The sequence below is a fragment of the Pecten maximus genome, chromosome 4 (assembly GCF_902652985.1).
Source record: "Pecten maximus chromosome 4, xPecMax1.1, whole genome shotgun sequence".
NCBI classification, from domain to species: Eukaryota; Metazoa; Mollusca; class Bivalvia; order Pectinida; family Pectinidae; genus Pecten; species Pecten maximus.
The window spans coordinates 46,948,720-46,961,596 of NC_047018.1; the positions used below are offsets into that span (position 1 = coordinate 46,948,720).

General features: G+C 34.3%; 1 protein-coding gene across 1 annotated transcript in view; it reads right to left on the reverse strand.

Annotated features, from left to right (window-relative positions):
- Positions 1–11,411, reverse strand: part of LOC117326583 — a 102,131-nt gene extending 90,720 nt beyond the window's left edge. The window contains exon 1 of the mRNA XM_033883341.1: positions 11,073–11,411. The gene's annotated coding sequence lies outside the window, so the exon portion shown is untranslated. The remainder of the gene's footprint in view (positions 1–11,072) is intronic.
- Between the last annotated feature and the right edge of the window lie 1,466 nt (positions 11,412–12,877).

The window sequence follows — 12,877 nt, forward strand, 5'->3', positions numbered from 1 at the left end:
CAAGAACACGTGCTTGGATTATACCCTGGTGTTGTAGAAATACTGTTTTTATTCTATAAGAATACACATATACATTTTTTGTATATAATATATAAGTATAGGCCACGAAAGCTCATTATGAAGTTGACAATGCTTTTTGCATTAGAAACGTGATTATGTGTAACTACTTATTATAATAACCTGTGTCTGTATTGCAGGTGACTAACTTCAGTACACGAATGCACCCTAAACAATGCCAGTATACATACTGACCATTGTAAAATTATCCCAGACGTCCGTCCACGCGTAAACAGCGTTGATTAACAGCTAGCAATTACCACCAGCGGCTATCATTGTAAACACATGCCAATAAACATGGTTTCATCTCGTGTACTTACACGGCGTAGGTGTTGAAGACGTGACCTTATGGCCAGGGTCACGGAACATAAACGGCCACAGGGACTTGAGAATATGTTTCAGTGTACATGTAATGTATATGAACCTCTCCTAGTGTGTATAGCACATTCTCAGACGTTTTTTTTTATTTTGGAGGGGGGGGGGGGGGGGGCTAGATTGAAATTCGGTAAAAACGACACCCCTGTGTTCATTATATATCATTATGATCGCAGGGGTGACATTTTTACCGAATTTTAATCTAGCCCCCCAAAACGTCTGAAAATGTGAAAACACTGGGGAAGGTCCAACTACATGTAGACAGTAAAAAATTTTCATGTCCCTGTGGAAACGGCTAGTTAAGACGCGAATGTTTATTTAACCTTCCCAAAACGCTAAGAGTGCTACCAACAGCATTATTTATAAGTAAGCATTGTAAAGATTGATACAGATAGGTATGTTGAAGCTGTCGTAGTTATGCTGAGAATTTATTTATGAGAGATATGGTTTGGTAAGTGTGAACACGAGCGGACAACTATTAACCTGCTTGCTCTTGGTCAAATGAAGTCTCTCTCATAAACAGGTTTCTCTCTGATTCAATCGATTTCCGACCATAACCAAACATCATCGCCTCCGTGCATACAATACCAGAACAATTCCCAACAATCATGTTTAAGCATTCGGATCTCCTCAGTTTTATCAATCACATCCCTTTTCTTAATTTTTTTTATTAAATTTTTAGCAAATAATTGTTTTTTTGTTTTTTCTTTGCTTGTATTCTTTCCCAACTGTTTCAAGGCTTCCTGTCTGGTTCATCGGGTGTCATCCGTCATATGAAATTAGTCTGGACAAGTACTAGTAGGTAATCCCCTTTTAATGTAGACATGGCGTACTACTAAAATACATCAAGACGCGACATTAATTACGCCGTTACTCTGTTAATGGACCCAAATCCATTGATGACGAGTTTTAATAGCGTCAATCAACCCTGTCCCCATAGCATCAGTCATTGATTGAGCTTGACTTCCTGTTTCAGAATCAATGAGCAATATTTGGTGGGGAAGTGACTTTGGTATCTTTGTCAATTGATCATCTATTACGTAACAGTTAATATCTTTACTTCCGGTAACGGGAAAGCGGCCGTGTACAACCGACTTTCTGCTGTTGGCAGTGCCGTGACGTCACTTCCTGTCCGAATTGATATGCTTGTAATATGCTGATTATTCAACTCGGACAACACTCAGACATTTGGCAAGGATAGCATGTGTTACATTAATCTTTGGAATAGATGGACTAAAACAAAGCCAATAAGACAGTGAACAGTCCAAAGAACAACACCAAGTAATATAATCGACAGTAGTCGAAGACTAATAAATGATGTCAACAACGAATTGTAAAATCTTAAGACTTCTTCTACAAGATTTTCGTCTCTGGCAATAATTTGAATGGATTTTCAATCTAGTCTAACCATGATTTGAATACACACAACATAGCAATGGTACATGTATATGTATGTATATATAAACTATCTAAATCTTTTGTTATTTTTTACATGTCTTATTCATGTACATTGTATATGTGGTTATTATAGTAAGAACAATTAATGAAGCATGTTAAACTTGACGAAATTAAAACACAAATTTCTTCCTAAGTAACTTCTCAACATAATAGTCACTACATTAAAATGATATTGTGTTTTCAATAACTAGAGAATACCATTTGAAAGTCGTGAAACGGCGTCTGTAATGTACTGTACCAGAAAGTATTCAAATCTATGAATAGATGTGAAAATCGGTTACTAATCTTAAATGGTACATTTGAAACTTTAAAAAAAGTTAATTTTTTTCCTAATATACATCCGACTGGAAATTATTTCAATCTATGTATGTTTTTATGTATGTTTCTAAGTGCTTTTCTATATATAGGCATCGGAAAAGGTCGAAAATCATGCATTCATCTATGGTGCTTATATTAAAGTTATACATTCAATATGAAAATGACGCTGTGTGGAGGTAAGTCATTCATTTATGGTGCAAATATACACAAAATGTACAATTTTATTGAAGATGATGAAGTTCTAAAAATCATATTGGACATTGATATGAAAAAGAATGTTATCAAAAAACGTAATTAATTCACAAATGTATCAAATGCGCGACGACATCATATTCCTGAAATATGTACAGTTAAAAAGATGAAGGTAAATTATATAGTGACGTATTTATATATGGCTAAGTATAGCATTATATAAAGTTTAAGTTCTAGAACATGCTTTTTGATAATCCCTGATATAATCTTTTGGCACATGTCCTATATCCTCGACCGAGTTTTGTATCTTATATAATAGAAGTTTATTAAATTCATCATTGTAATTGAACGAGCCTACGCACGCGGGGACAAATATAACACGATCGATAAATTACCTATCTCCGGATCAGAGGAGTCGACCTTGGCCGAATATTAAATCGACCAGTTTATGCACAAACATCGAGAGCTGATTCTGTCAAATACGAAAGTGTGTTTGTACTTTACATAACCGGTTTTGTTAATGATTACGGGCATGGATTAACACTATAACGACGAAAGCAGATACCACAATCGGTGTTAATTAAAGATTAACTAATCTGCTTTTGTATATATAACACTGGCCAGGGATTTGATTAACATGTAATCAGCTATAACTCTCCGAAACAAACAAGCAAACATATATAGAAAGGTCATACAGAACACGGGCTGGTTCCCACCTTTCACAATGGAAATGTGTTTATAATGAATCGCTTGCTGCCACAGTATATAACACAATACGGCATAATCGCTTTTAAGGATAATCATTATTGCATGGCCCTGAAAGGGACTGTGTGCAACGGACTGTGTTTTTATGGTATTTTTGCCAGTGAAATATCAGAAATAATCAACTTGAAAAAATATAGCATTACTGCTTATATGAAAATACGATGACATAAGAATCTCCAATCATTATGACATAACCTTTGGTTTTGACCAATCGGAACAGTTTATTTCATACACTGCATTTAAAGCTGTAGATCTTTTTTCCAGAACAAAAGAAAGTGGTTAGAATAGGCGCTGATTGTTCTGGAACTATGCAGTATGGCTTTCAAAAACAATACTCATTTAATATAAGCTTTTTTCAGCAATAAAAACTGACGTAACTAACAACCGAATACAATAAAATCGCGATGCACAGCTTATTGTAAATGGCATTGCCTTATTGTCAATGATGACGTCATATGGATACAACAAAGATAGAAAGGAGATAGGTACAGCGACTGGCGACTGAGAGTGTTTCTTCTTCTCCTTCTTCTCCTTCTTTCTTCTTCTCCTTCTTCTCCTTCTTTCTTCTTCTTCTTCTTCTTCTTCTTCTTCTTCTTCTGTTTGGATCGAGCTCGAAGGTATGTATTAAGTAATTTATTCAAAGATTTCTTGCCGCTCGGTTGAAAATCATTGGTTACTTGAAAACCGCAGAAATATGTATCCGTGTACTCGTAAATACCTTCTTCGTAGCGATAGCATTTTTGTTTAGTTTAGTTTACAAAACTAATAAACATGTTTACCTGTATTATTACAATAGTCCCTTCACCTGCTGAAAACATTGGACAATTGCCAGCGATTAAAGCGAATTCTAGTCCATATCAAACAAACAATAATCGGTATGACTTTAGAACACATGTCGGCGTTTTTCATTGAAAGTTCGTTTGAGTTCAATCCCAGGTGTCGACCGCAGGCACTGCCGAGGAGCTGAACATGCGGCCGTCTGTTGACAACTAGATAAATATTTGGAAGTTCATATAAGGACAGAAATTTACAATATGTGCTTAAGATATGCTATCGACAATTCGGTCAGATAACTGATGTTTATACAGAATATTTTACGGTCGCTTTTCCTTGTCCAAACATCCGAGCGGAATATAGCATGGAAAACGCTCAACATGATCATGACTATATATTCTGTACACAAATCATTCAACATTGCCAAATTGATCTATTTGATTTACTTGAATCATTTATTGTATATTTGATAGATTGTATCGGTAATTGTTTCAAAAACATATTTACGATTGTTCCTAAATCAAGTATTCGCATAACAATATACACAAAATGTATCAATGTCTCCGAAACACAACGCCATGCAAAAGGGGCGTGACTTTATTTCATGTGTTATTAAATCAGAAGAAAAATGTTGGGTTTAACACTGGTAATAGTTGTATCAGCTATATATCATAATATAATCAGCGATAGACAATACTGTAGAATTCGGCCCCTCATATTTCCGGTGGCCTGCTGTTTGTCGATGTTGTTCTAGTTAGAAATGAGGTTATGTCTATGTTGAAATTATCTCGGTTTTCCATTGTCCCCACCGTCATCGATGATACATGTAGCTTTAGTTCATATTGCGTGGTTAAATAACAAGCTTCAGATAAAATAATCGTAAATAGGCCTATATAGATATTAAAAAAAACATTTATACATGTACTGTACGTATAAAAATCAGAATATCCAAAATCTGACACTTCTTCGGATACATTTTAAGTTTCTACTCCTGAGCATACAGTGTACCATCACTGACGAGTCCTTGATAGACGAAACAGCCCTCTGATGAAGTTTAATCATTTACTACAGTTATTTACTTTCAATTTATGTTGAAAGTGGCCGTGATAGCTCAGTCGGTTAGAGCGCCGGCCACGAAACCGAGGTGCGTGGTTCGACGCATCCTACCTGTGTCGGTTGTGTTTCTCGGGAAGTTGAGAAACGGGACAGTCTGTGTTGTCGTGGTGTGTTCTTGGGCAAGACACTTTACCTTAATTGACCTGGATGGCATGCGACGGGCCTCCCGTATGTTGATCAGTGGGGTAGTCACAAACTACTACAGTGGGACCCGCATCAAAACTACCCTGGCTGTAAAAGGGGCGATACAGCCAGCAAACAAACACATTGCGTTGAAAGTTGATTATTATACCTTGTGTGCCATTAACAAAAATGTCAGTGAATAATGTCTACTGAATGACAATTGGTGTTATCCATAATTTTACCGAAAATCATTTTGCTATATGGGAGATTTATTGGATATAAAGGGGCATTCCTTCGTTCGGACATCAGACACGTGCAAAATTTCTTTTGATAAAATCTGTGCCCGAGTGCGGATTATATGAGTTTTTGTGCCTACAAGTAATGTACATAACTAACGCCGAAATGTACAGAAAAATGACGTTTCGTACACAAATACCGTCTGCCTTTGTGGTAATTAGTGATACTTCGGGTCGAATTGAGAATTTTTATGATATTATACAATGTACTTGAAGCACTTTTGTTTCCCTTGAGAGTAAAACTGTCATATTAATTTGAAGTTTATAACTTTTACCACTAAGTTCCATTTCGGCGACCTACACTACATTCAAACGAAGGAATGTCCCTTTTATTGTTTTCTATGGAGTTAAACAGGGATTACTCAAACAAGAAATTTAAAGTTCAGATGATAACACGCATTCCTCTCCGTATTAATCAATACGCATGCCTCACATATTTTAAAGTTGACACTTTTACTACAATATTTTAAAAGGACGAAACTCATATCCCATATATATAACACGTAAAAGTTTAATCTGATGGGAAATTATTATATCAAAAACAACGGAAGAAGTTCCAAATGTTAAAATTTACTTGATACTAATAACAACACCTAAACCCCAAGATTGTAGCCAGTCATATCTATTAATTGATGAAAAATGATATTTCACACAATCTAAGGCACGAAATTCATACTTTCCTCCGTTATTCGAATTAATCTAATTCAACAGCCCCTCTGAAACGTTTCTGTGCTGAAAAGGGAGTTTAGTTTCGCTTAAATGAGTTTGGTAGCGTTTGTATAATCCTTTAACAAACAGAATTCTATAAAGTTGAACTTTTTGTAGTTAAGAAACATTGTAATGTATCTTGTTTATAAGTTAGACATGGAATAAACAGCCTTAATATAACTACATGTGGTGTAGCTGGTTCGAATGGTCTGCATTACTAAAATAGAATTCTCTTAACATCTGCCGCGGTTTGAACACTCCTAGTTCGACCATACCTCACCTGTTGTGGTCATGGACAAACATCCCTTCGCCATAATCGAGTAATCGGAATGCCAAAGTTCAAATATCAGTCAATCAAATACATGCCTACTTCTTCAAACTTAAATATGTTTAAACACATACTCCGTAGGATTAAGCGTGTGAATGTTCAAACGCCCACTCCTAAAAAGTGAATATCTGGTGTTTATCTTAAAAGATAACATTGACTTAAAACCTTACGTTTTGTAGATGATTCTCCAAGAGGCGGGCGTACATAGTAGACACCATTAAAGACAATCAACAATCAAAAGAAGACATTGAGCGATTTGACCGTGATACAAAATATGTTTTTCAACATTACATGTTTTATAAACATTTCCCAAAACGTTTTTAGTACTTTTATCATAGGGTTTCCATGGTTACCGGTTTTAAATAAACCATGAACAGATGTTTGTACATTTTCTCAGAGCCAATACCAACATTACCTTCTTATTAACGGCATACGTGTTACATAGCACACATTAGCGTCAACAGCAATTTGGATTCATCCATTTTGACATCAATAGTAATATTGATGTACTCTGGTTACCAATCGGGTATATTATATCGTTTGGTGTGATATTTGTCGGATATCAATATAAAATATCATAACATCCCTTCTATATCATTTATTAAACACTATCAACACCAAGTTTGCTTTCGTTCATATGAAATACATTTTTTACTTGTGCATGCCAAGTTCTGTGTTAGGAAATAACATCATAAATGGCATTCCTTCGTTCGGACGTCAGAAACGTGCAAAATTTCTATTGATAAAATCTATGTCCAAATAAAGATTGTTTAAGTTTTTTGTGACTACCAGTAATGAAAGTAACGCCGAAATGTACAGAAAAGTAACGTGTTGTGTATTCTGGTAAGTTTTGAGTTTTTGTTAATCTACCGTATTAAGATCTTTGTACAACATAGTACCTTCCGTCGGTGTTAGTTTTCACAAGGCGAGTATTGATCGCGTACAGGTGTTAACAGTATCGTATACACTAGATTTGTTATAATAATAGTTCATAGCTCTGGGCATGGGTTTGTGAAACATTTGAATGATATTAGCATTGTGATCGTGAGCAGGACTTATTTAAATGTAAGTCTTATGGGTTATAATGGCAATATTTTAATCTGGGTATTAGGTCATTTGGTTCAAAAGACGGAGTGCAGCTACACCGAGGTATTCGTTGAAAACAATGAAATGTAAATGTCTCAAGATATTTGATTGCGACGTTAAAGTATTACTATATCTTGTTATTTGTTCAATAAAATAATATAAAACTTTATATAGAGATATTTTCACCATAAACTTAGTTGTTACTTTGTCTCAGCATTTGGTCCCAATAACATGTTATTATATTGGCCCAAACAATGAAATGTTACTAACTATAGAAAACTTGATCCAAAAAACAAAATGTTACTTAATATAGACATCTGGCCCAAGATAACAAAAAATGTTACTTACATGTTTAATATAGAAATCTGGATCCAAACAACAAAATGATACTAAATATAGACATCTGGTCCCAAACAACAAAATTATACTAAATATAGACATCTGGTCCCAAACAACAAAATGATACTAAATATAGACATCTGGTCCCAAACAACAAAATTATACTAAATATAGACATCTGGTCCCAAACAACAAAATTATACTAAATATAGACATCTGGTCCAAAACAACAAAATGTTACTAAATATAGACATCTGGTCCAAAACAACAAAATGTTACTAAATATACACATCTGGTCCCAAACAACAAAATTATACTAAATATAGACATCTCGTCCCAAACAACAAAATGTTACTAAATATAGAAATTTGGCCCCACATAACAAAATATTACTAAGTATAGATATCTGACCACAAGTCTTGCCCAAACAATAATATTGCTAGATATATATGCCTGGTCCCTACAATAAAATTTTACTCAATGCAAATGTCTGGTTCATGTAATAAAATGTAACTATATCTAGATATTTTGCCCAAACAATAAAATGTTACTTGATCTAGATCTTTGGCCCCCAAATTTTGTTCTTCTACATCTAGACATCAAATGTTTGTCCAAACAATAAAATCTTGCTAAATCTAGGTATTTGGACATACCATAAAATGTAACTAAATATAAATACTTGGTCATGCAATAAAATGTAATTACATCTAGATATTTGATCATACAATACAATGTAACTACATCTAGATTATATAGCTCAAATTATGGATTGCATTTACATTTAGATGTTGAGTCTAACCAAAAGGAAAACCGAAATGAAAAAAAAATATGCATGAAATAATAAAAATATGCATTTTTTTTATCCTGTTACATACCAATCTACGTTTTGGTTTCCATTAAATAGAAACAGTGTGTTCTTTTTTACGAGTTTCCAAATTCTGTTATATACCCATCGACCTTTTGAATAGTTGATCACTTCGACTAACTTATAGTTTCACTGATATTGTGTATTAGTTTCAGATGCATGTATCAATTGTATTTAAGTTTGCTTTTTCTAATTAGTTTTTGATAATCATTCACATTGTAGAGTAAATAAATGTCACTGTAATATACATGTACTGTACATCAGGTGTTGCTATACCAAGAAAACACTTCTGTTTCTCCTATTGCATGTGCTTAAACTAAGCGACCAAATCATACTGTGTCACAAATAATACCCGACTAAAGTAATAAAACATAATTAAATTTGATATCCGATCTATTACAAATCCTAACAATCAAAAATATATCCAATTATTCTTGAAAATGAAAAATATATGTCTCGTTTTCTTATTCTACGCATTTATGTCATTCATAGTATATATACAAATTATTCGGAACAACCAAATGCACAAATTATGACTCCATCTCCTTTAAAAGTAGATTATAATTATTCCATAATTAGGCCTAATTAAAATGATTGCTCAGTAAGTTCGAGTTTTATTTTTAGGTAGATGTAGGGCATCAAAATCGATGGGAAAATTATTAAGTAACAATAAATGACTGTCCTTATTAGTTGGACAATACATTCTTAGAGACTATTTTCACCTGTGTAACATAAATGGTGATTATAACGCACATACGTAGGATTGGCGTTTCTGTTGCTGTCAGACCACCTGGGTTTTCCCCGGAGACTCCAGTTTCCTTCCACAATAAGATGATTGAGAAGACATTTAACTTGCACTTAGATATATAGTTTAGTTTATAATTGTAGAAAAATAAAAAAAATTAGCGTATATTTAGGATCTCACATCCAGTACTGGCATTTGGGTTGACGACATATGACGTCGTCGAATCCTATCGCTAAGCAACGGCCTCGAAGGGATTATTGGCCACCAGTAGCTACATGGTTATTAATTAAATTGTATATGTGTTCCTGGATTTAAATAAACTGACATTATCCGATTTACGTTTAAACTGTTTTGTATTTTATTATTTATGATATGTTGTAAATAGACCCACGCGAAACTTTATCATTAGAGTATTGTACTGTAGGTAGATATATATTACAAAGTATTACTGACTAATTATGAGATTTTGTCGCTTTGCAATATACACATATATGTATATTGCAAAGCGGTATTGATCTACGCTTATTATTTCATTGTAATATATAACATTATATGTATGTATATTAATGTAAGTACAATATATAACAACATGTTATTGATAATACCATTAAACTGTTATCCCTGGTATAACAGAACCAAGTTGTTTAAAAGGCTGATTATGCTAATCACAGTTTAACAACAATTTTAAAATAATGATCGATTCATTTCTAGTCAAACTAACTGGACAAAAAATGAGACTATAACACGAGTCAGTCCTACCCCACCTGTCCATTTTAAGGAATACACACACTCAGGTTTTGAAGTAAAGAAGAAATGAGATTTTCTCTTATCAAGTGATTAAGCTTATCACCATTTCTGGGCCCGCAAAAGTTGGTGATCTTAGCTAGCATGACCCCGCCAGGTCACTGTCTAAAATAGATCCCTGATCATATCATATAATGATGTTATATGATGTATGTTTATTCAATATATACGGATATGATTAAAGAATCAACCTTAAGATATAACAATGCCCTTATGTCATTACTCTTATCATTTTACTCTTACCAATGTTTTTATTGTTTTTGCGGTGACTATAATATAATCTATTAACAGAAAAAATATTCACGTACATGATATAAACATAACAAAATGATGCAATCAATTTGCCATTATTTTAAGATGAATATTGTTACAATCTTAAAATGAATCCACTCAAGCCCTCTGTACATGTTCTTATCATCAACCCAATTTCACCAATATACTGCTATTGAAATCGTACTATAGGATCGACCGTCTAATTACTACTTAAACACTGGGAGATCTATTAGCCTGGGGTGATTCTTACTTCCATACTTTATGCGCATTTGATCACGAGATAAACATAAGGCCTGTGTTGATAGTGTCCGTGACCTTAAAACCCAAGGCCAAGCGATATCCGCCTTCCCATGTACTTGCGTAACTGTGAATGAGTTGGGAGGATACCCACCACGCTACACACTGGCATACATATAGATATAGTGACATAGGTATAATATATATACTTACCAATATGTTTTAAGTAGATGAACCAACGTTTTGGACGGATGAAGTATATTCCTTTCACGAATCACAAAATAATTTAATATATTTCCAAAGTTATTCTCAGTGGCCCGCGTTAGACTTATCTTCTGTTCACTTCACAGTACAAGTACACACAACGTAAACCACTTATCTTCAGACCACATAAAGCGCATGCGTTTGATACTTGTTTACTAGACTGACCATCCTTTATCGTATAAATCCATCCCGTACTGACCAGCGCTGGACGCCTATGTATTACAGCTCTAGAGCGTTGTGCAATATATAGCCATTACACCAAGTACTGATAGAGCTGGACGCCAACACAGGCGTGGAAGGGTCGATGAGGTGACCAAGGTCTATTGTTAGATAAATATAATACGGCAGATAATGAACGGTCAACTGACCACTCATATCCAATGGTCAGTCTAACGTGTACCGTAATAAGGCGTGTTTACAACACAGCAAGGAATTTACTTTCATGTATACACATATGGATTCGAACAAAGACCAAGCCTTAAAATTTACAACATGATTTGAATTCCAAACTCAAGGTTATACTTGGCAAACAATTCACGTCATTTGTGAAATGATAATCTAACGACAAATATGTCCTTCGAAGTGAATACTATGTTTAAACAGGTGGGTGATAGAGGGTTGCTCTACTACAACGAAAGGATCAGATCACGAAAAGCTACTGAAAGTTTCACTTCCTTTCTTTTACTTCAGTATAACAAACTCATAAGTTTTATATGCAATAACCACAAATTAAAATAAACAGAAAAAAGATTTATTTATTAGAAGATAGCACAGTTTATGTCTAATATTAAATATGAAACTTCTTTACAAGTATAACAACTTGTTTATTGATCCTATTTCATTTTATCCTGTAACTTTCACCGCATTGTCGGAATACATCCACCATATATATATTGCTGTACACGGCAGTGACGGAAAACAACTGTTTTTTGGAATCTTAGCACGTGCGTCAATTCGACTGACCTACTTCCAAGCGAAACAACGCTTAAAAGGCGAATATATTTGGATCAATTTTGAGACCGTTTCACTTCAAAATGATTATATTTGATAGGCTAACTGTTGCAGATATATAAAATACATGGTCAGTTTCTTAAAATTTAAGCTGTATTTGTGGCTCGGGACAGAAAGACAAAAGTGGCTCGCCAATGCTCGCCACTTTTGTCTTTCTTTACCTTCGCCAAAATACAGCCTATATCTTGAGACACTGATCATGTATTCTCTGTGTATGTTATATTGCATGGATGATATATTGTAAAAAAATATGAAATAAGATATCGTTTATACTAAATATGAAACCCCTCAAATACCTGTTTCGTCCCTCAAAGACACCTCAGTGATGTCAGCGAGACAAGATTTGGAAAATCGGAGAGGAAGTCCTGCAAATGAAAATCATACATGGCACATTATAATCGGCCTAATCAATTGATAAATTTATAATAAGAGTCACCCAATAACCTCATAATGAGTCAATTAGTATTTTAAAGAAGTTATAAATTGTCCCACCCTATTGTGTTCAGTAAAACGTTTTAAGGATATTAAGTGATACCATGCATGCTCTGTGTGTGTCTTAGTATTTCCAAAAAGCGACGATATACTTTCTTTAGATGCTGATCCTTGGCGGTTGATGAGTTTTCTGAACAACGGTGCCGATTAATGTGGGAAAGGTGTCGGCGGAAAGGAGACACATTCTCTGCACCATTTGCAGTATTTTATAATAGGAGGACAACAACAGAACAAAACAGCAAGGAAGTTGA